At 38.7% G+C, this 25329-nt stretch overlaps 1 protein-coding gene across 22 annotated transcripts in view; it reads left to right on the plus strand.

Moving 5' to 3' along the window:
• The window catches only part of STARD13 (StAR related lipid transfer domain containing 13), a 511253-nt gene that overhangs the window by 358807 nt on the left and 127117 nt on the right, over positions 1 to 25329 (plus strand). The window contains exon 1 of one of the 22 annotated variants that reach the window (XM_035718373.2): positions 15756 to 15946. The exons of the other annotated variants lie outside the window; for them this stretch is intronic. The gene's annotated coding sequence lies outside the window, so the exon portion shown is untranslated. Of the gene's footprint in view, positions 1 to 15755; positions 15947 to 25329 lie in introns of those variants that run through there. 22 annotated transcript variants of the gene reach the window in all.

The raw sequence follows: 25329 nt of genomic DNA on the forward strand, positions 1-25329 counted from the left end.
CCCACCAGACTTAGGGGGCTGTGATAAACTGAGGAACATGTCTTAATGAGCCCATGTGCAGACTCACCTGCCTTGGGGCCCAACATGGAAGCTGCTCTCTTAAAAATGCTCTGACTTTAAATGAAGGGGACTCATTTCTTAATTTCAAGGCATGGGTGTAAGGAAAAGGGGCTTGGTGGGATACCCCCTAGGGATGCAGACTGATGAGCACCATTTCCTTGCTTTCCTTTTGCCTTGCTAAGACCAGCAGTCATCTTTTTTCTTTTCTTTTTTTCCTTTCCTATAGTGCCATCTTTAGCTTGCAGGAGCCATCTTCCACACTTTCCCCTCTGTCATATTAAAGCCAGGGGACACCATTTTTTTTTACCCTTTTATCATTTTTCTTTTTTTATTCCCTTACTTTTTTCTTCTTTTTTTTTTCTTCCCCCTTCTCCCTTTTTTCAGCAAGTGCCATCTTTGCACTCCACATCTGGCTCAGTCTAGCCAGTGGGCACCATCTTCATGCTCTCCCTTTGTCACTCTCCAGACCACCAGTATCTCCCAGAGGGAAGCTTCTACATACATCTGGTGCCCCAAATTTTATGTCTGATGCTCTAGTTTTTGCAGCTGCCACCAGAAGAGACCCTTTCATCACCTGGCTTGGAGGCCAGGGAGGCTTGTATTCCTCGGCCCCATGGGACTGTAACAATTGGAGGGACAGTTGTTGGCAAACTGCTACTCCCAAGGAGACTAAAACACACCTCCAGGCTTTCTGAGAAGGAGGATTTTTAACTTGTCCAGGAGCTTTGGCCTGAGGGGCCAAAAAAACCTTCTGATTTGGCCTTAGAGAGTGGCCTGCAGGAGATGGAGGCTAGTGAACACAATCTTTGTGTACTCTCTTTGCCTCACCTAAGCTTGCCTCTATCTTACAGAAATGAATTTACACCCTTCTCTGGTGCCCTGATTTTTGCAGCTGCTGCCAAGGAACACCTCCATATCACCTGGCTCTGGTGGCCAGCATGGCTTATGCTCACAAGTCCCATAGGACTGTAACCAACTGAGAAAGATTTCTTAATCAGCTACCACTCCTGGGGGACAGCAAGAGGCAATAGACCCAGGAACTCAATCTTTCTGGAAAGAGGCCTAGTCACTTATCATCATAGCTGTAGCCTGAGAGGCTTCTAATTAAACACACATCTAAGGGTTGTCTGTAAACCTTTCCTGAGGACTCAGAAGGTGAGCAGGAATTCTGTGCTCTCCCTTTACCATGCTCCAGAGCACCAACATCTCTTGAAGATGAGCTCTTCTACATGTTCAGGTATCCCAGTTTTTATATCTGGTGCCTTGGTTTTTATGGCTACTGCCCAGGGGATACCCCTTGATCACCTGGCTCTAGTGGCCAGAGGGTCTTGCGTTCCTGATTCCCATTGGATGGTAACAATTGGAGAGGCAGTTCTTGGATGGCTACCACCCCCAGAGGACTGCACAGATGGCAGACTGAAACATACCCCCAGCCTCTTTGGGAAAGAGGCCTACTTGCTAGTCCTGGAGCTTTTACCATATGAGCAGACTTCAGGTTTAGCGCATATTTAAAGGTTATGGAAGTGTTCTCAGTGAACACAGACCCAGGAATGCCATTTTTGTGCTCTCCCTCTGGCTTGCTATAGCTCATCAGTATCTCCCAGAAAGGAGTTTACACTTATCTGGAACCCAGTTTTTGTGACTACTTCCCAGAGGATACCTCCAGTTTCACAGGGCTGTATATATTTGCATTCTTTAAAAACTGTTGCAAATAGTTGCAAATAGCCAAACTGGTGTTTGGCTCAGCCCCTGCCTGAGTCTAGGTGCTTACTGAAATCTTACCCTTTGGAACACTGATCTTGGCAAACCCTTAACTACTGGGAGCTATTAAAAATAAATTAGGTGGGATGCCTGGGTGGCTCAGTGGTTGAGCATCTGCCTTGGGCTCAGGGTGTGATCCTGGAGTTCAGGGATCGAGTCTCATATCAGGCTCCTTGCATGGAGCCTGCTTCTCCCTCTGCCTACATCTCTGACTCTCTCTCTCTCTGTGTGTGTCTCTCATGAATAAATAAATAAAATCTTTAAAAAATAAAATAGGCTGCTTGGACAATCACAAAGGTTTGAGAGACAACTAAGAGTTGGGACAGTGTTGAATGCTAAAGCTCATCTCCTACGCAAGGCCAGCCCTTTAAGACGGGAGAAGTTTCATCTAACGCATAGAAACCAACACAGAAAATCAAGTATAATGAAGAAATTAGGGAATAAGTTCCAAATGAAAGAACAAGATAAAAATCTCAGAAAAAGTCTTAAATGAAATAAGTAATTTACTTGATAAAGAGTTCAAAGTAATGGTAATAATCAAAAAGAATGAATGAACACAGTGAGAACTTCAAAGACAAGATAGAAAATAGAGGAAAGTTCCAGGCACAGGTCATGGAACTGAAGAATAGAATAACTGAACTGAAAAATACACCAGTGGGTGTTCAACAACAGATGAGATGAAGTAAAAGAAAAGATCAGTGAATTTGAAGGCAAGGCAGAGGAACTTAACCCAATCAGAGCAGCAAAAAGGAAAGAGAAGGGAAAAAAAAGTGAAGATAGCTTAAGGAATTTATGGAAAACAACATCAAGCAGAAAAACATTTGCATTATAGGAGTCTCAAGAGGAGAAAAGAGAGTGAAGGGGGCAGAAAATGTATTTGAAGAAATAATGGCTAAAACCTGCCCTAACCTGTAGAAACAGACCTCCAGATCCAGGAAGTGTAGAAGTTCCAAATAAAATGGGCCCAAAAAAGCCCCACACCATGACACATAATTAATATTCTCAAAAGTTAAAGACAAGGAGAGAATCTTAAAAACAGAAAGAGAAAAACAATTTGTTGCATTTAAAATAATTTCTATATAAGATTATGAGCAGATTATTCAGTGACAACACTGCAGGCCATAAGGGAGTGGCACAATATATTCAAAGAGCTGAAAGAAAAAAGAATTTCATGAGAGACTCCTAACTCTGAGAAATGAACAAAGGGTAGTGTAAGGGGAGGTGGGCAGGGGGATGGGGTAACCGGGTGATGGACACTGAGGAGGACACTTGATGGGATGAGCACTGGGTGTTATACTATATGTTGGCAAATCGACTTCAATAAAAATTTTTTTTAATTAAAAAAAAGAATTTCAAACAAGAATACTCCACCCAGCAAATTTTTACCATTCAGAATTATAAAGAGAGTTTTCCAGACAAGCAAAAGTTGAAGGAGTTAATCACTTTTAAACTGGCCTTAAAAGAAATGTTAAAGGATTTTTTTAAGCTGAAAAGAAAAGGCAGTAGTTAATAACAAAAAAACATGAAAATATAAATCTCACTGGTAAAGCTGAATATATAGTTTACCCTTGAATAATGCAAGAGGATAGGGGCACCAATCTCCTGCACATTCAGAAATCCACACATAACTCTGGACTCTGCAAAAATGTAACAATAGCCTACCTTTGACCACAAGCCTTACCAATATCGTAGTCAATTAACACATATTTTGTATGCAATATGTATTATAGACCATATTCTTACAATAAAATAAGCTAGAGAATAGAAAATCATAAAGAGAAAATACAATTACAGTACTATACTGTATTTATTGAAAAAAATCCATGTATTAGTGGATCCATGAAGATCAAACTCAAGTTGTTCAAGGGTCAACTGAGTAGTAAAGGTAGTGGATTAATCATTTATAAAGCTAGTATGACGGTTAAAAGACAAAGTAGTAAAAATAACTGGAACTACAACAATTAGTTAAGGGATACACACAATAAAAAGATGTAAAATGTGACATATAAAACTTGGGGAGAGAGTAAAAATGTAGAGCTTCAAAATACATTCAAACTTAAATTGTTAGCAACTTAAATAGACTGTTTTAAACATAAGTTGTAAGCCTTACCACACAAAAACCTGTAGTACACAAAAGATAATGAGAAAGGAATCTAAGCATAGCACTAAAGAAAGTCATCAAACCACAAAGGAAAAGAGCAAGAGAAGAGGAAAGAAACAGAAGAACTACAAAATAGCTAGAACAAAATGGCAATAAGTACATACCTATCAATAACTAAATGTAAATAGACTAAATCAAAAGATATACAGCAGCTGAATGGTTAAAAACAAGACACATCTATATGCTGCCTACAGAAGACTCCCTTCAGATATAAAGACATACACAGACTGAAAATAAAGGAATGGAAAAAGATATTCCATGGAAGTGGAAACCAAAAGGAAGCTGGGGTAACTATACTTATATCAGACACAATAAACTTTAAACAAAGTCTATAATAAGAGACAAAGGAGGGCATTATGTATTGATTAAGGGGTCAACCCAACAAGAAGATATACCATTTATAAATATTTATGCATCCAACACGGGAGCACCTAAATATATAAAGCAAATATTAACAGTCCTAAAGGGAGAAATAGCGATAAAATTATAGTAGGGAACTTCAAAACCCCACTTACATCAATGAGTAGATCATCCAGACAGAAAATCAGCAAGGAAACGTTGGCTTTAAATTGTATGTTAGACTAGATGGACTTAACAGATGTATGCAGAACCTTCCATCCAAAATCAAACGATTATACATCCTTCTCATGTGTACATGGAATGTACTCCAGTTTATATAGGCCACAAAAGAAGTATTAACAAATTTAAAAAGATTGAAATCATATCAAGCATCTTTTCTGACCACAATGGTATGAAACTAAAAATCAATTACAAAACTTTCTTCACTGGAAAATCTGCAAATATGTGGAAAGTAAATAAAATGCTATTGAACAACTAATGGGTCAATGAAGAAATCAAGACTTTTTGAAACAAATAAAAATGGAAATGCAGCATACCAAAAGTTATGGGATGCTGCAAAAGCAGCTCACAGTGATGAATGCCTCGCATGAAACAAAAATCTCAAATAGCAACCTACATACCTTAAAGAACTAGATAAAAAAGAAAAAATGAAGCCCAACGTGAAAGAAATAACGAAAAGCAAAGCAGAAATAAATGACATAAAGACTAAAATCACAGTGGAAAAGATCAATGAATCCAAGAGCTAGTTCTTTGAAAAGATAAACAGAATTACCTTTAGGTACACTCACCAAGAAAAAAGAGAGGACTCAAGTAACTAATATCAGAAATGAAAGAGACTTTACAGCTGATACCACAGAAATGTAAAGGATCATAAGAGATTACTGTGAACAATTGTACATCAACAAACTGGACAACCTAGAAGAAGTGGACAAATTCCTAGCAACATACAATCTTCCAAGACTGAATTGGATGAATGAATGAATGAATGAATCATGAAGAAATAGAAAATCTGAACAGACTGACTATTACTAAGGAGATTGAATCAATTATATAAAAATTCTCTAAAAACAAAATGTCAAGACCAGATGGCTTATTAGTGAATTGTATTTCACATTCAAAGAAGAACCAATACCAATCTTTCTCAAATTCTTTCAAAAAACAGAAAAAGAGAGAATATTTCCAAACTCATCTTACAAGTCCAGCATTACCCTAATACCAAAACCAGACAAGGATTCCACAAGAAAATTGTCATATAGGCCAATATCCCTGATATAGAAGCAGAAATACTCAACAAAATATTAGCAAACAAAATTCAACAATACATTAAAAGAATCATACACCATGATCAAGTGGGATTTATCTCATGGGTACAAGGATGGCTTGGCTTGACGTTCACAAATCATTCATCATGATACACCACGTTAACAAAATGAAGGATAAAAATTATATAATTATTTCAGTAGATGCAGAAAAAGTATTTGACATGGGATGCCTGGGTGGCTCAGCAGTTGAGCGTCTGCTTTTGGCTCGGGGCATGATCCTGGAGTCCCAGGATCGAATCCCACATTGGGCTCCTGCAGAGAGCCTGCTTCTCCTTCTGCCTATGCCTCTGCCTCTCTCTCTCTGTGTCTTTCATGAACAAATAAATAAAATCTTTTTAAAAAAAAAAAAAAAAAGAAAAAGCATTTGACAAAATTCAACATCTACTTAAAAACTCTCAACAAAGTGAGTATAGAGGAAATGTACCTCAACATAATAAAGGTCATATATGACAAACACACAGCTAACACACTTCATGGCAAAAATCTGAAAATTTTTCTTCTAAGATCAACAACAAGACAGTATTATATTTTATTCAAGATAATATTAAAAGTCCTACCCAGAGTAATTAGACAAGGAAAAAATAGGCAAAGACATGTAAGTTGGAAAGGAAGTGAAACTGTCACTATTTGCAGTTGGCATAATATTATCTATAAAAAAACCTAAATATCCATTTAAAAAAACTGTTAGAACTAATAGATGAATTCAGTAAAGTTGAGAGATACAAAATCAATACACAGAAATCTGTTGCATTTCTATGCACTAATAACAAACTACCAGAAAGAGAAATTAAGAAAACAGTCCAATTTACAGTTACATCAAAATGAATAAAATATCTGAGAATAAATTTGATCCAAAGAGGTGAAAGACCTGTATACTGAGAACTATAAGACATTGATGAAAGAAATTGAAGAAGACATAAAAATGGAGAGATAGATTATGTTTCTTAATATTTTTAAAATTGATACTTTTAAATGTTCATACTACCCAAAGCAATCTACAGATTCAGTGCAATTTTTGTCAAAATTTCCATGGCATTTTTCACAGAAATACAATCAACAATAAAAAAATTATATAGAAACATAAAAGGACCCCAAATAGCCAAGGAAAATCTTGAGAAAGGAGGACACAGCTAGAGGCATCACACTCCCTGGCTTCAAACTATATTACAAAGCTATAGTACTCAAAACAGTATGGTATTGGCATAAAAACAGGCACATGGATCAATGAAGCAGAATAAAAGAGGCTGGAAATAAACTCATGTATATATGGTCAATCAATTTAGGACAAAAGAGCCAGGAATATACAATGTGGAAAGATAGTCTCTTCGATAAATGATGCTGGGACAACTGGACAGCTAACAAGCAAAAGAACAAAACTGGACCACTATCTTATACCATACACAAAAATGAATTCAAAATAGATTAAAAACTTGAATGTAAACTGAAACCATAAAACTTATAGAAGAGAGCATTAGTGGTAAGCTCCTTGACATGGGTCTTGGTAATGGCTTTTTGAATTTGACACCGAGAACAAAGACAACAAAAGCAAAAATGGACAAGTAGGACTATATCAAACTAAAAAGCTTCTGCGTGCAAAGGAAACCATCGACAAAATGAAAAGGCAACCTCCTGAATGAGAGAAAATATATGTAAATCATTTATCTGATAAAGGGTTAATATTCAAAATATGTAAAGAACTCAAATAACTTAATAGCGAAAACAAACCAAATGGTCCAATTAAAAAATAGACAAAGAAAAAAAATAGACAAAGGATCTGAATAGACATTTTTTTCAAGGAAGACATACAGATGACCAAGAGGTACATAAAACGGTTTTCATAAAATCACAATGACATAACACCTCACAAATGTTAGAATGGCTATAATCAAACAGATAAGAAATGACAAGTGTTGGCAAGTGTGTGGAGTAAAAAGAACCATTGTGCACTGTGGTGGAGATGTAAATTGGTGCAGCTACTATGGAAAACAGAATGGAGGTTCCTCAAAATATTAAAAATAGGATTCCCATATGATCCAGAAATCCCACATCTGGATATGTATCAGAAGAAAATGAAGACTAAGTTGAAATGATTTATGCACCCCCATGTTCACTGCAGCAGTATTCGCAATAAGCAAGACACGCAGGCAACCTAAGTGTCTATCAACATGTGAATGAACAAAGGAGACATGATATATATACAGAATGGAATATTATTTTGCCATAAAAAATAATGACATCTTGCCATTTGCAACAGTTGATGGACCTTGAGAGCATTATACTAAGTGAAATAAGACAGAAAGATAAATACCGTATGATCTCACTTATATGTAGAATCTGAAAAAATTAAAAATTAAAAAAAAACCAGGATCATAGATACAGAGAATAAATTGGTTGCCAGAGGTGAGTTGGGGGAGGGGGGTGGACAAAATGGTGAAGGGAGACAAAAGGCACAAACTTTCAGTTCTATAATAAATCATGGAGATATAATATACAGCATGGCAACTATAGTTAATAAATCTGTAGTGTATATTTGAAAATTGGTAAATGAGTAAATCTTTTAAAATTATCACCACAAGAAAAAATATTTTATCTATATGTAGTGATGGTTGGTAACTAGATTTATTATGGTGATAATTTCACAATATATGTAAGTATTGAATTATTATGTTGTACAACTGAAACATATAATGTTTCCAATATAATGTTGTATGTCAATGATACATCAGTTTTTTTAAAAAAGGCAGAAAGGACCAAACCCAGGAAGCTATCATAGGTCTACTGAGCAGCTGTGTTACTTAAAACCAAAGATCAAAAATAGTTGACTTTGTTTCTAATGCTAAGGAGCTGTAGGAGATTCTTCAGAGTAAAGCCAATATTGATGAGGTCAGAGTGGTATTTATCATTAATAAAAGAGCCGTTGCTGATTACAGAAGGGGAGGTCAGAAAGGCCATCATACCTTAGGGAAGGCCTGCATAGGTAGAAATAAACCAACCCTTTAAGTTTGCTTTCATTTTGAATATCAATAATGACTTTTAAACTCAAACAAAAGTTTGGTATCACTGGTTTGGTATTACTCATTTGATTTCTTGGGCCTGACCCAACCATAAACAGAGAACACTTTGCCCTTGACCCCCGAGACTTAATAAAAATGTATCCAAATCACTTTCTATGCTTTCTTTGGCTGGTGACTATGTAGATGTGACTGAGGATAGTAATACGACAAAGGAGATGCCTTCAGCCAAGGTTGAAATGACATCAGATCATGAGGACTGACGCCAAAGTGAGTGTGAGGTTTAATAGGTAGAAACATTGAAGAGAGAACTGTTTTTGAAGAGATCTTTTCCTTTTCTGTGAGCATTCTTGGCCTGGATATCCTCCTTATCAATGTATTTTTCTATTAACTTTTAATTTCTACCAGAATCTCAGGAAGAGAGGATATTGTCAGCTCTGATGAAAACAAGGACAATACAAATTTTAACAATCTCTTCCTCAAAAGATAAATTTCTTGTATCCATTTTCCCAGTTATTTATTCAATGTTTATGAAGCACTGTTATAAGCTAGGCAAGGCAAGACGAGGGCCTTCCAGGAGCTCCCACTGTAGTTGGGGTGGGAGGGAGGGAAGTCTAGAGGTAATCACAGTACAATGTTGATGTAAGTCCAGGATAGAATGGAAGCCACAGACTCTACACTGAATGCTTAGGGAAGGCTTCCAGGATAAGCTGATGCTCCCACTGACTTCTGAGTGAGACAGCCAAGCAAAGATAGAAAAGAGAGACTTTTAAAATATATTTATATTTATTCATTTTTCATTTATTCATTCATATAAATATTTATATTTATTCATGAGAGACAGAGAGAGAGAGAGAGGTAGGGACACAGGCAGAGGGAGAAGCAGGCTCCATGCAGGGAGCCTGATGCGGAACTCGATCCCAGGACTCCAGGATCACACCCTGGGCCAAAGGCAGGCGCTAAACCACTGAGCCACCCAGGGATCCCAAGAGAGACGTTTAGAGGAGAAATATCTCATGTGCCATAGCCACACTGGTAGTGTGGGAAAGCATGATTTGTTCTTGGAGCAGCAAATTGAGGAGAAACCGTATTTTCTTTTTGGAAGCAGAGGCCTGACTAGTTTATTAAGACTTTCTAATGACTGTGCACATATAATTCCTAGCCCCTGGAGCCTTCTCTAAATCAGTGTGACTTATTAGTATTAGTGTGCTTATTAGTATTAGGTACTTATATAGGAAAACTACACATAGAGTTGAATTGAAAATCTTTAATTGAAAACTACAAGAATGATTCTCAGAAATATTCGTATTTCACATTTACAAACAGCTTGAAATGTTTTATAATACATTTCTGTTCCTTCCAGCTTTGGGATCTAAACAGTGCATACTAAAAATAAAAAGGCTGTCCTTTACTACTTTCTCCCATGCTTTTTCTTTTTTTTTCCTTTCCTAATCTTTAGAATGAAAAGTTGCATGGTCTCTTGTGGTAATGTGTTCCCTACTGTTTGTCTTCACAGTCAGTAAAATAAGTTTAACTGAAATCCAACTGAAACTTGTTCTCTTTGATTTTTGCTCCATTGAAAGCACAGATCTGCTCTCTGGCACATCTATTTTTCTGGAAGATGGTTATGAAAGGACTTACTCCAGTGACATAATATGGGTAGGCTATTGCTTGCTTTGTCTATGCCAGATAAAGGATAAGCCCACTTCTCCTTGGCGACCAGAATCATTAATGCTAGAGCCAGAGGAAGACACTGGGTAAATTTTGTAGCTGGAAGGAGATTTGCATCTCCTTGGATGAGGGGCTATCACTCACCAGCTTAACCCAAGAAGCTGATAAAGAGGAACTGTCCATTTCAAGTGAATCAGAGCCTTATCAATGCATATAAAGCAAAATGACTAAATGAAGCAGCTGGAATATTATAGTGAGTTTTAATTATCTTTTAATAGCCAAAAGCCTCTTGCCAACACATGCTGATAATCTGTCAGCTGTTATGTGCCATACAATCTCCATTTATGAGTCTCAGCTGTTACAAATTGGAAAATATATTTACAGTGATGATCTTTTCTTGTTAAAGGCAAATTCCCAGAGATGTTCAAACTGAAATTTGGCATCACTACTTTGTTTCTGTTGCCTTCTTGTGTGGAAGTGAAAGGGCTGGCAAAAACTGATAACAATAACCCACCCCCCTTCTTGTTAATAATTTATGACTCTCGTTATGATATAATAATCCCAATCCATAAAAAGTAATGGTAAAATCATTTCTGGGGCTCATGGATTATATTTCTGTAAATTATCAAAAATTGTTTTTTAATGATAGTCTAAATTTATATGTTGTTTTTTTTTTAAATCAGCCTGTCCCCTTCTCCTGTTCTTAGGTTTATCCGTCTCCAGCGTTCTTTGAGCTCCAAGGTTCCTACTAGGGTGTCAGTCACATTTACTCTCTATCCTCGGTGCTAGCGTGGCCTTTGGCATTCAGCCCAAGTTAGAGTGAGTGTGAAAAAGCCTTCCAAATTTACTGACCTCTGCCTACTTCTTAAATTTAGGCCTTAACTTCGTTAGCACTTTATTTTTCCTCCCCACTTCTCCTGACTTTTTTTACTGTGTCTTTGCTAGCAACTCTTACTCCACTGCCTAGCTCTAACATTCTTCAAGATTTAGTTTTCATTCACAGCTTTTATTATCAATTTCAAATTAGATCTGTTGGTCAAACCTCACACCTTTCTGCGAGCTCAGATTTCATATTGCCTTAATAAAAATCTCTAATTGCGTGATCATTGTCAGTTCTGATCAACAAGCTCAACAACTGAGTATGTTAATTTTCCGCCTGCGACCTTGCCCTATTTTGGCTACAGCTTTATCTTTCTCTCCCATCTTTTTTTTTTTTTGTAAAGACTTTATTTATTTATTTATTTATTTGAGAGAGTGAGTGAGAGCAAGAGTAAAGGAGCAGGAGAAGGAGAAGGAGAAGGAGAAGCAGACTCCCCACTGAGCAGGGAGCCCCATGTGGGACTTGATCCCAGGACCCCAGGATTATGACCTGAGCTGAAGGCAGACGCTTAACCAACTGCCACCCAGGAGCCCCTTCTCTCCCATCTTCTTGATAAGAAAGTCATTGTTCAAATTCCTCTCACCCTCAGCTCCATAGTAATCACTAAGCACTACCAGTTTTTTCTTCAAAACATCTTTGGGATTGGCACAAGGATTGAATTATTCTTTATTTGCACTGCAAACATTGTGGTCCAAGTACAGAAATGTCTCTATTTACTTTCAACTTAAAAAATTTAATATATAAACAAATTATACTTTATTGAAATCCTCATCAGTTCTACTTTCCCCGATAGCCAGGTTGAGCAACTATAGGGCCTCATTTTTATCTCTGCCAATATGTTTGTTAATGTGCTTGTCACATTTAAGCGTGATTAGGAAGGGTTTCCGCATTTTGAAGTGATTCTGGTCTGATAAATGCAAAAGTAGTAACAGTTTGAAGTTCAAAAGCAGCTATAAAGTTCTACTAATAAAAGAACTGCAATTATGATGGAAACCAAAATAGAAGTTTTTTAAAAATTAAAGGGGAGAAAATGTGTTGCACGTGTACTTGGAATGAATAGTTTGAACATTTCTAAACTTTGTAAGTGCTAATGGGCTCAGAAGAAATGTGGTCAAGCGTACAGAGCCCATGTGACTGGCTATAATCTACAAGTGGAAGGAAACTCATGGACAAAATGGAAACATCGTTGAATGAGTGGCTGGAGAAGCCTCTGAGCCCCCAGGCCAGCCCAAGCCTTGCCAAGGAGGCTGAGCAAGCAGAGGCACAATTGATGAAATGACCATTATCTCCCCAGTATAGTTTCTTAGGGCCTACGCCTATTCAAATCTGCACATCAGAGTGGTTACATACAGCTCAGGGCTGAGGGTACATTCAAAACTTGGCATTCTGTGAAAATTAGTTTTGAAAATTAATCCTTTTTTGTTGTCAGGTACATACTCAGCTCTGTTAGTATTTCAGTAGGCCTAGCTAGATAATGATCAGATAAAATTAATCAAACTTATATTTCTACATTTCAATTTTTATTTATATTTAATATAAAAATTGATCTGATTCTTAGACTCTTTTGTACTCTTTCTTTGGTGATTAGGAAGGATTACCTGTAGACCATCATTATGAGTGTCAGTTTGGGGAATGTAAGCAGGACTGCTAGTTAGTGCTTTCTCCACAACTGAGGATGGATAAAACCAAGACCTTGGTCTCTTCCTCCATAGTACAAGTGAGCATTTGTTATACACCATTAACCAGCCCCTCCTTGCCCTGGAAGGAATGTGGCTGAGAATAAGGATAAGGATAGAAACCTTTTTTTTTTTTTTTTTTGTATTTTGGTTTTTTTAAAGATTGTATTTATTTATTCATGAAAGACACAGAGAGGGAGAAGCAGGCTCCCTGCAGGGATCCTGACTCTGGGACTCAATTCCAGGACCCCAGGATCACTACCTGAGCCAAAAGCAGACAGACATTCAACCAATGAGCCACCCAGGTGCTGCAAGACCTTTTTTGTATATGATTCTTTCTTGTTGGTGACGAAGAGTCATCTTTGGGCTCACTCCCACTCAGTCTGATTTTTTTTTCTATCTCTAGCAGCCTCTGAAGACTTTGCCTTTATTACAAGAAAAGAATAGCATTTGGGGAAATAAATTGCCAGCAAGACTCCACACCATGAATGCCTTACCTTCCATTTACCTCCTTATATAGACTTGGGGAAAGTGGGCAGGGGTGTGATTGATGGCTGTGGAGCTTGCAAGCCCTGGAGGAAGGAACTTGGCCCGAGTTGTGAGTGGTTCTCCTTAGAGACTGAGGCACTTGACAATTTCTTCATCCTCAGTTCACATAATAATAGTGAGAGTCCAGCTCCCCATTGTAAGTATGAGGACTCATCTATCCCTTATTGTAAGCCAAGGAGAGAGTTACAACATTGGATCTTTCTGGATATGAATTGTATATACATCAGTTTATATACATCTGTATGAGATTTTCAACTTTGTTGTATTCACAGCACATTTTCAAATGCTCAAATATAGGTGACACCAAAGAAGGGATTGAGAGATGTAAGATAAGCCTAAACAAATCAGCATAATGACAGTACAACATAGTGATATCTTAACAGTATCCATAAAGGCACCAGTGTCATATCCACTTCTCTCTTCAGCACTGTCAGAACCTACTGTCTTGACATCACCTTCTCCTTTGACTCCACTTAGGTGCCCTAATATGTCAGGTTTACAAATTATTCTTTGCTATTGGCTTGATCTTGTGTTGTGCTGCTGATTTCAGTGTGCTTCGTGACCCACTATCTTATCAGCTTAGTGTTCCACCCAGTTGGGACTGACCAGTCCATTTTGCCTGGGACCCAGGGGTTTTCTGAGACCTTAGATGTTCCGTACTAAAACAGGGACAGTTCCACAGAGGCAGGGCCACCTGGTCACCCTACATACAATGTTCAACATCTTACTAGTACATATAGTCAATTGTAGCACTAATATATTTTACAAATTGACCACCACTTGGCAGCCTCCCCCAAGTGTGTGTTTCTACTGGGGACTGTGGCAGACCTGTTGAAAGTACCTCTTTATGATTTGTTCATTGCTCAGCAAACTCGTTTCTATTGGAGAGAGACCTTTATTTTTATCCCTTTCAGTGTAGTTGAAATCCAAACATGTTTATATTCTCGACATTTTGAAAGTTTAATTCCAGGTTTTGGTGATATATTTATAAATCAGAAATACAGGTGACATAAATCAATAGAATATACTCACTCTGTAGGGTGGGGTGATTGTTGGGGACACAGGAAGCACAGAGGCTGAGTGTCAGCAGAACTGGCCGAGAAGGCCACCCTGACCTTATCACTGGATGGAAAGCCTCAGCCTTCACAAGAGCATCTCCCTTGCCCACCAGCACTGTGGTTATATCCAAGCTTCATGCTCAAGGTCACAAATAAGCCCTATAGCCCACATTGTGGGTGTTAGCACTCATTTGATGTTTAACTTGAGTTCTATATGTTCATTGGGATAATTCTGTTTCTCCTAAGCTAACAGAACTGTTAGCTAACAGGCTAACAGGCCTGTTGGTGCTGTCTATTGGCTTAAAATATTTTAAGAAATGATTTGTATGTTGAGATCTATCTTTAATATCAGGAAGTTGAAGAATAGCATAAGAGTAGTGAGCATAAAACCATGATTGAAAGTAGACTGTAGCACCTATATTTCTACCAGAGTCTGAATCTCTTTGGAAGACCAGATGGTCCACAGCCATCTCCTTAAGACTGCAGAAGCCACCCCTCTGCAGGACTGTGGTGATGTGGTAGGCAGAGAACATGCACAATGCTCTGTAGGTATAAAGGTTGGATTCTTTCTCAGTTCTTAGAAATACCTTATGACATTGTGATCTAGGTGTCATAGAAAAATTGTTTGGTGATGACCTTTTTATCTGTTACTAAAGTAATCTGAAAATGTGAAAGGGATGAGTAGGGATAATCTGTTCCAGTGTAGTGGGCAATGACATTTTTCTCTAACCTGCCAACTCTCTGGTGCGCTCCTGCAAAAGGAGACACATTTCTGTCCTTTACAGCCCTAATCATGCAAATTTCTGTGACTTGCACAGAACCCAATTTAATTGGAAAAGTACTTTCAGATAAAAATCTTGCTAAGTTATTTGATGTGGGAAAAGTTGTATCTAAACAAATGTTCTTCTTCCATATGAGACCTTCAATTGTTTGATGATGAACAAGTCACCTGAAATTCACATGAGACTCACAGGTACCTACAGTGTCCTTCTTATGTACAGTGGCACAATCGGTTCTCTCTGGCAGTTCAAACCGAGCATGTAGAGATCTTGAACCTTGAGATGTGTAAAGTGAAAGTATTCAGAGCTGAAACTGGCTGTTTGGTACATTTAAAAATATGCAGAAGGGAAACAACTAAATACAGCCCATGGAGTGAAAACCTTCTTAGTCATTCTGTGTGGTTAAAAACAAATGACAGAGGTCTGCTGTGCAGCTATTTCAGTGTTCTAAATGGAATGTCTAGCACTGTTATCGCGGCTTCCGCCCAGCTCTCAGGCCACCCCAGCCAGCCTCACCCTGTGTTCTCTTTGCCCCCGTCAGAAATAGGCAGGATGTGGGGGGTGGGCAGTGAGAAGGGATTAAAGCAATTTAATTTTGAATAAAGGAATTCCAAATAAAGGACAACTTCTGAGAGAGAGAAGCTTCTCAAAGTCTTGGGTGAGTCATGTATTTAACCAGAATAAATTGAATTAGAAGATCATGATGTGGGGATCCCTGGGTGGCTCGGTGGTTTAGCGCCTGCCTTTGACCCAGGGCTTGATCCTGGAGTTCCCGGATCGATTCCCACATCAGGCTCCCTGTATGGAGTCTGCTTCTCCCTCTGCCTATGTCTCTGCCTCTTGCTCTTTTTGTGTCTCTCATGAATAAATAAATAAAATCCTTAAAAAAAAATTTTTTTAGAAAGATGATGAGATGATGATGTATCCTTTAAAAAAAAAAAAATTTATTTATTAAAGAGCACGAGTGAGCCGCACATGCACACGAGTGCTCCCTTGCACATGGTGGGAGGGGCATAGGGAGAGAGAAAATCTCAAGCTGACTCTCTACTGAGCAGGGAGCCCAGTGCCCAGATCGATTCCCACATCAGGCTCCCTGCATGGAGCCTGCTTCTCCCTCTGCCTATGTCTCTGCCTCTCTCTCTTTCTGTGTCTCTCATGAATAAATAAATAAAATCCTTAAAAAAATTTTTTTTAAAAAGATGATGATGTATCCTTTAAAAAAAAAATTATTTATTAGAGAGCACGAGTGAGCCGCACATGCACACGAGTGCTCCCTTGCACATGGTGGGAGGGACAGAGGGAGAGAGAAAATCTCAAGCAGACTCCCTACTGAGCAGGGAGCCCTATAGAGGGCTTGATTCCAGGACCTATTAATAAGATCATGACCTGAGCCAAGACCAAGACTGAGCCACCAGGTGCCCCAGATGTATCTTTTTTTTTTTTTTTTTTTAGTACTAGAGGACCATTTATTGTGTGAGAAACATTAGATATCAGAATAAATGAATACCTTATTTAATATGTGATGATTTTAATATATGTAGCCTTTCAGGATGAATAGCACTTATTGTTTTGATTTTTAGGCCTAATCAGAAATCTGGAGAGGTAGTTTGCTAGTTTGTCTATTTTGAAAAGGAAAGGAATTTACTCTGGAGATGCTGTCCAGGATTAGATGTTACTTTGTTCAATTTAAGTAGCAGCGTTACTTGACAAGCTAAATAGGGTACCAAATCTGAGGCTTGCAGAAAATAGGCTCTCAAAATTCCCGTCTAACATTAAAAATGCATTTCATTATAGCTTACCATCAAGGGAAAAAATAACCTAACATATAATATGCCTATACTTCTTACAAATAGCCGATAACCTTTTGACAAAAAGGGAAACTTTTGGAAGTGTAAACATGTACATCCACTTAGTAAGGGTCTATCAGCTTATTACGTGCTGCTGACATAATAATGTCTTGTGTACTTCCTCTTTGAAAATACAAAAGTAAATGATATTGAGACCAAAAGTCCTAAAAATTAGTGGCTATTCAGGCTTTATAACTGTGGTGAACCCACAGGGTTTTCTCATGTTGACCACAAAAGAGGTGGGTGAATCATCCTAATCTGGCACATTGTTTCGGTAGATCTTCCATTTTAACAAAGTGATTCATTTAGAAAGAATCGGTGCAATGAGGACAAGGCCCAGTTCCTCCAGTGATGTGAGGGGGCTCCAGTCTATGTAATCCTACTGTTTGATCTCATTAGCAGCCCTGAAAGCCCAGGGAGCCTGTCAGTCTGCAGTGGATCCCACCACCTGTACACTAGATGTTTCCACATATGTCATCTTTAATTTTCTGCTCAATTCTATAAGGTCAATATTATCATATTTTGTAAATAAAATGTGAGGCTCAGAGATGTTAAATGATTTGTAATTCAAGAATTCTTGATTCCAAACTGCATCCAAACTCTGTTTCCTGAACTCATCCTATTCTTTTTCTTATCTATTTCTTATTCCTTTTTCTATGATGTCTTCCTTCCTTCTCTTCCCTTCCCTTTCTTTCCCATCCTGTCTCCATTTTCCCCATCTTTTATTCATTCATTTGTTCAAAACATATGAGCTTCTACATTATGTCGGGCCATGTGCTAGAGGCCAGGATTCATCAGTGAGCAACACGGACAAGGGCCTTGTCCTTATGCAGCTGATAGTCTAAAAAACAAGAACAGAAGTGTGTTCAAATGGAGACCAAGGGGCCTTGGGAGGCAGGCAGCAGGGAGGTAGCACATATGGAAGGTGTGTGTGCTTCCTGGGGAGGATAGCTAGTGTATTAATTGGAAGAGTAAGAAGTATAAAAGATTTCAACAAGATGGAACAATGGACCCAAGGTACTGGTTGAAATTAAATAGAAATAAATGTAAAGCCTTTCATTTAAGCTTATCATGATATATTTACAGAATTGGGAAGACATGACTTCATAGAGTTTCAGTTGGGTTTGAAATCCCAGCAATATGAAGCAATGGTTTAAAAAGCATGTAGTCTTAGGCTCCATCTGTACCAGCATGGATTCCAAAACAAAGATGCTTGTAAATCCATGCCATATCCATAACTCTTGATGGGGATTTTCTGTTTTGAAGGCACTGATTACTAGATAGCACATGGGGAACTTCTGGTTTGGTATTTAAGAACCAGAGGGAGATCATTGTTTTCCCAAAGTAGCTGATTTTCCTTAATAATACCCAACAATGTCTACTGCTCAAATGTTGAGAATATACTCTCCTAGATTTTTTTTTTTTTTTTTTTTTTTTACTATTTTAGTCTGGTTTAGTCTTTTAGGCTAATAACAAATAAAATAATTAGTTTATGAAGGCATTGGGAAGAAACAGAAAAGGGTGACTATAAAGAAGTGGAAAGAATGCTGGCATCAGAATCAAACTTACGCGTCATGCTTATGTTTATTGTGATACAGACAGTTCACTTACCATTGCTGAGCCTTACTTTCTTCATGGTAAATTAGTGCCACGATATCCACATCTCAGAATTGTTGCAGTGATTAGAAATAAGGCTGGTAAATTGCCCACCCCTTCCAAATTGCCTGGCACATTGTGGGTGGCTAAGGAAACCCTGAGAAAAGAAGGCAATAAAGAAAATATAAGTCAAGGAAGGATTCCTGGAAGAAATGCTTTTTGAGATTCATCTTAAAGAAATCACAGCTATGGATTGATTACTTTTAAGAAACCCATGACAAGCAGGGGGAAAAAAGACACAGAATCATTCACAGTTAAAAACTGTGAATGAGTATAAGGTCAAGAACTTGTATAGATGGTGTTGTGTTTTCTCTTTGGTCAACCAGTCTGTCATTTGATAATGTGTTTTCTTGAGATTGAAGTTCATTGACAGCTGGATGTGGTGATAATCTCCAGGTGTGTGTTGATTTCTCTGTTCCTGAATTCTCCCAACATTTGAGAAATGGTGTTATTTTGTTATTAACTTGTTTTTCTCATTTTAATTTATAAAACCAGCAGACATTTAAATGCCATGAAGAATGTCACGTATTTTTCATGAGAATTTGCAGGAAGCATATTTTCTAGTGATAGCTTCTTATAATGCTTCCTGTAGCATTGATTTCTTCTCCTTAATCAGTAATATCTGACAAGAGGACAGAGAGTTTTATTTTGTAATCTTTTGTCAGAAATTACTGCCCTGGCATGCCTGGGTGGCTCAGTTGGTTAAGTGTCTGCCTTCAGCTCATGTCATGATCTCAGGGTCCTGGAATCCAACCCCTCATTGGGCTCCCTGCTCAGCGGGGAGTCTGCTTCTCCTTCTCTCTCTGTCATGCTCATGCTTGTTCTCTCTCTCTCTCTGTCTCTCTCAAATAAATAAATAAAATCTTAAAAAATAAGAAATTACTGCCCCATTTATTAGTGAAGACCAACTTTACATTTATTTTAAAGAGAACTAGATAATATGTTCATTTTGGCACCCAAAATCTAAGGCTGCTGATATCCAACTCATTCAATACACACAACTAATAATTTAAAATATTGTGTTAATTCAGGTTTTGGGGTTATTAGGAAGAGGGTGTAGATGAGAAAGAAAAGTGAAGAGGTGGAGAAGAAGGAAAAGAAGAAGAAAGAACAATATGGAGCAAGGAAGAGACAACAACAGGGGAGGGATACAAAAAAAAAAAAGAAGAAGAAGAAGAAAAAAACAAAGAGAGACAAAAGAAATAAGGAAGAGGAATAGAGGACTGGGTGGGGCCAGTGCGAGTATCAGTCACTAGACTTCCTGCCAGAGGCCTCGCTTCCGCTCCACTGTCCAAGTCTTAACCCCAGTAGAGGGTAACTCTGGATCCGAAGGCCAGCGTCAGGGGTTTGTGGAAGCCACAGTGCACAAACCTCTAACACATCACCACATACCCAGCATTGTTTGGTTTTATGTATCACCTAAAAATTCCTTTGTCATTAAATGTTCCCTTCCTGTGTTACGTTCTTCTTCCTTTTTTATCTTGCTCTTCTTTCTGATGATAGTCATGACTCATTCAAAACCCAAGACCACAGTGGAAATCTAAATTTAAAATATTATATATCCATTTATTCAAAATTGACTTTCCTAGTCTGTTGGATCTTCAAGTGTAGTGATATAAGGATCCCTCAGATCATTTAAATTGCCTGAATGAAAAGTTTTTTTGCATGAGTGGGCCTCAATATTGTCGGCACATTCGAATTGCCTGGGGACTATTAAAACCCAAAGTATCTGGGCCCACCAATTAATTGGGGGTGGTCTAAGGTGTGGAGTCCTATCACTGTGTTTTAAGCACCTTAATGATGGGATATGCAGCCAATGTTGAGAATTATGCTTTTATGGAGGAGATGGCAGTGTGTGTCATGGCTCCCAGCACTTACTAGTAAGGGATTATACCATTATGTATGTATAATTGAGATCATGTGGTTTTGCTAATTGCACTTTATCTATCTATCCATGTATCTACTTATCTACCTATCTATAATATGTTATATTTGGTAGAACCTTTGAGTCCCTTGAAAAAATGTTGCAAAAATACTAGCTCCCAATGGATGAGAGGGTGCTGGTTATGTGGTACAATTGTCATGAAAACAGTGTTGGAGAAGCTTCACGTTGAATTTGTAACTGCTTACCCAGCTGTCAGAGCACACCGCTCATCCTGCCACCCCATTACTACTAATGTAAGCACTGACTCCTTACTTGGAGCTTCCTTCCATTATAGTTCTCTGCCTCCTGGCACCCTTGCTCCAGCCAAGCTCAGCCATAGGCACCTTCTCTTCTGAGCCTTTTATCCAGCTATTCCTTTAACTGGAACCATCGATCACACTCCTTAACCACGCCTCCATTATTTCACCATTACCTATTGAAATTCTATCTGTCCTTTGAGGTTCTTCTTCCATAAATCTATCTTAATTTTCTTGCCAACAGATAAATTCCTTCTTATCTCTGAAACCCCACTGCATGTTGTTTTGTACTCTATTTCTCTTTTTTTCTCTCTCTTTCATTGTCTCTGCCTGTCTGTGTTTGTTTTGGGTCATGAGTATTTTGATCTCAGCTAATAAGCTGAGTTTAGCTTGAGAATATCTTACCTATCTTCCTTCGCGTCCTCCCCTTGTGCCTCATTAGCCCTGTGTTCGTCACAGAAAGTGCTCAACAAATATTTATTTAGTAGAATTCAATAAAAGCAAAAAAGTTGTTGATTGATATATAAAACTAAAATTTAGACGGGTATGTTTGTTAAAATAAATCAGCAATTTTAGGAGTTGCTTTTCTGTTCCTAGGCATCCAGACTTAGACAAAGAGGCTCATGATGTAATACATTCCGACCTGCATTGACTAGAGATCTGTTTGCATGTTTCTGGGTGCAGTAGGTACATGCAAAGTGAATGAATAAGTCGTGTTTTATGCAACCCTAACTTAGTGACTGCCACACATCTCTCTTTTTGTGAAATAAGACAGTAACTTATTCATCTTAAGGCATTTCCTCTTGGTTCACTCTGACACTCATGTCTTAAATTATAACCCTGGGATTTATTATCTTTTGTTTCAGAAGCTCTAGAGACAAAGCATTTATGCCTGTGAATATGGTCCAGTTGCCTTTCTACCCACACGCACAAAAAGGAATTACAATTTTTGAGAAATTGCCAGGCTCGAGCTCATTCTTTGTGATGTTGCTTTGGATATCAGGCAGGCCTGCCTTTCCCCCTTTCTGCACCTTCCAAATATCCCCACTTGTACAGAGAATAAAATATAATTGTTGTCCTTAGGCTGTATCACTCTTCTGCTGCATGTGGTAACCACAAGTGTACATTTAAAAGCAGAACCTGGCCTCAAGTTTACCAGTTAATTTAATCAACTCTTTAAATTACTTTTAGAAAAAAAGAATGAAAGAAAGAACAGAAATCTACTTTAGAAACAAAAATGTATCTGTGCAGCTTTATTTTCATGTGGAAGACAAAGAATCTTTCCAATAGGAGGACAGAATGACAGTTCCACTTATCTTGGCTGCTTGGAAATTAGATCAGTGACATTTTTTCTGTTGAAGAAAAAACCTTATCTTAGTGGCTAACTTTCAGAATCAATCATCTGAATTTCAGTCCTGCCCCCTCTCACAAGCAAGGAGCATTATACAATTTGTACATTTCAATTAGGTTGTGATAAAAAACAAGTAGCTCAAGGGCATTAGTTTATTACTGGTATCCAGCCATGTTTTCCTTTGCTAAATGACGTTCTGAAAGCCTCCATTCTGAGCATAATCACCTTAGGGTGCCCACAGAATGCGGGCCTGAATGATTCAATTATGGCTGAAAGTCATTCTCTTCCCAGAACACAAGACTCTCGAAGCACATCTGTAGTCTTTTGCAAGTGCGGGATGTTTTTCTTTCATCCGTATTCCTGCAAGAATGGAGATGCAGACAAGGATTGTGTCCTGTCTGATTCTTCACTGTTCTCTTTTCTGTCTTATCTGCTAAGGTACCATGTCTCAGAATAAATCATCCTTAATTTTCCAACAAGTGAGTTTATAAATGAGTTGATTCAAATGAGGAGGGATCCTGGGGTGGCTCAGTGGTTTGGCACCTGCCTTCAGCCCAGGGCATGATCTTGGAGACCCGGGATTGAGTCCTGCATCGGGTGCCCTGCATGGAGCCTGCTTCTCCCTCTGCCTGTGTCTCTGCCTCTCTCTGTGCGTCTCTCATGAATGAATGAATGAATGAATGAATAAATAAATAAATAAATAAATAAATAAATAAATAAATCATCTTTTTAAAAAATCAAATGAGGAACATTTTCCTCTGGAACCAACAGCCAAGTGTGCAGTTTCCTACTGACCCACAATAACCTGTTTAGTTCCCAGTGAAACTCAACTCTACAGTATTAATAGTTCTCTACCACTTCCAGGAAAAAGGAGCTGATGTTTCAAATAACTTGAAATGTCTCAAACTGGCCCCATCATGTGACACTTTCTTCCCCTCTGCTAGTGATAGAGGAGATTCCTTCTCTCGTCAGAGGCAGCTTGATGGGTATATCTGAGCATTAGGGATGTATCAGTTATCTATTGCTAAGTAACAAACCACTCCAAACTTAATGACTGAAAACAGTGATCATTTACTGGTTCACAATTCTGTATGTTGGCAATTTGGGCAGGGTTCAGCTAGTAGGTTCTTCTGCTGGTCTCTCTTGGGTTCAGCCATGGGCCAAGAGTCTTCTGGGAGCTTAGTGGAGTCGACTGACTGATACTGCCTCCCTTAGATACTTGGTGATTGGTTTTGGTTGTCAGCTAGGCTTGTCTCCATGTGTTCTCTCATCCTCAGGGAAGCTAGCCTAGGCCTCTTGTCTCACAGTTCCAAGAGGGTCAGTATGGAAACTAAAAGAGCTCTTCAACCTTGGGCTCATATGTTGCACAATATCACTTCTACTTTGTTTGCTGGTCAGAGCAATTCACATCACCAAGCCCAGATTCCAGGGCTCTTTTGATGAAAGGAGTAGCCAGGTCAAACTGCAGAGGAACATGCTGGGGTGAGAGGAATTAATGCAGCCCTCCTTGTAAGTCTTTATAAAGAGAAGACTATAAGATATTGGAGTGGAGGGGCGAGAAGGTGAGTGGCGGAAGGGGATGAGAGAGTGACTAATATCTTTGAAGTTCAGAGAACCTGGATTCAAATCCCACTTTACTGCTTCCTAGAAATGTGATCTTGGAGAAATTATGAACCTGTTCAAGCTTAAATTCCTGATCTCTTGAGTGTAATGCCTCCTTATGATTGTTGTGAGAGTCAGTGCATATAGACCCACTTATTAGCACAGTGCCAGTTACATAGCAGTTGTCAGTCAGTGATTATATTAATACCTCCTGTATTCTCTCCTCAACCCAGAAAGGCAAGCAAAAAGGCAAGCAAAAAGACAAGGACTTCAGGTATCTTTACCTGGCTGCTCCTCAGGCATCTCAAAATCCGCTTATCCACAGCAAACTAACTCTCCTCCCTCACCTCCCTCATCCCTATTTGCATATTTTTAAAAAAACATTTTATTTATTTATTCATAGAGACAGAGAGAGAGAGAGAGAGAGAGGCAGAGACACAGGCAGAGGGAGAAGCAGGCTCCATGCAGGGAGCCCAACTGTGGGACCAATCCCGGGTCTCTGGGAACACACCCTGGGCTGGAGGCGGCACTAAACCTGCTGAGCCAACAGGGCTGCCCTATTTGCATCTTTTACTTACCCCCTTTCCCAGATAAAGGTTTTACCTCCAAATAATTTCCCAAGCTAGGACCCTGGGAGCCATGAACTCCATTTTCCTCTACCCCACATCTACCTCATGGTTCCTGCCTTCCTTCCCTAAACAAATGTTTCTTGGACCCATGAGACATCCTGGACTTCATACCATATTTGGGTTTGACAGGTAAATGAGGTCAATATGGTTCCTGCCCCCAAAGAACTTATAATCCATTGATAATATGAAAATCTACAAGTTCTGTGAAAGAAGATGTTATGAGAAAAATGAAGGGCATTGAGAAACCTGATTTTGCCCACCCTTCCACAGAACCCCACCAAGTCTGAGCTGCTACTGTCCTTGTGGCCCAGCTACTAGTGGCCTAGCAATAGGATTTCTCCCCACTTTATGGTCAGCCTCCACACTGTTGATAGAGATGTTGTGGAAGAAAATAATTCATCTCTAATTCTCTGCTTGAAAATCGCTATGGTCCATAGGATTAAAATCCAAACTCCTCAAGGTAGAATAAAAAGCCTTTCATTCTTGGCCTCAGTCTAGCCATTCTCCCACACAGGTACCCTTCACCCTGGTAAGCTACATTCCTCACAGCTCCTTCAACTGGTCATACTCTTATGAATCTGTGAGTTCACTTCAGAGAAAGTCTTTACTCTGAAATACATTTCTTTGATGCTTCCCTCTCCCTCAACCACACACACAAAGTTTCTATTTGATTTTGCTCTTCAAAGCTTCAGAACATAGTAAGTGCTTTGGCACCTGGGTGGCTCAGATGGTAAAGTGTTGGCTCAGGTCATGATCCCAGGGTCCTGAGATCAAG

The sequence above is a fragment of the Canis lupus genome, chromosome 25 (genome assembly GCF_003254725.2).
Source record: "Canis lupus dingo isolate Sandy chromosome 25, ASM325472v2, whole genome shotgun sequence".
NCBI lineage: Eukaryota > Metazoa > Chordata > Mammalia > Carnivora > Canidae > Canis > Canis lupus.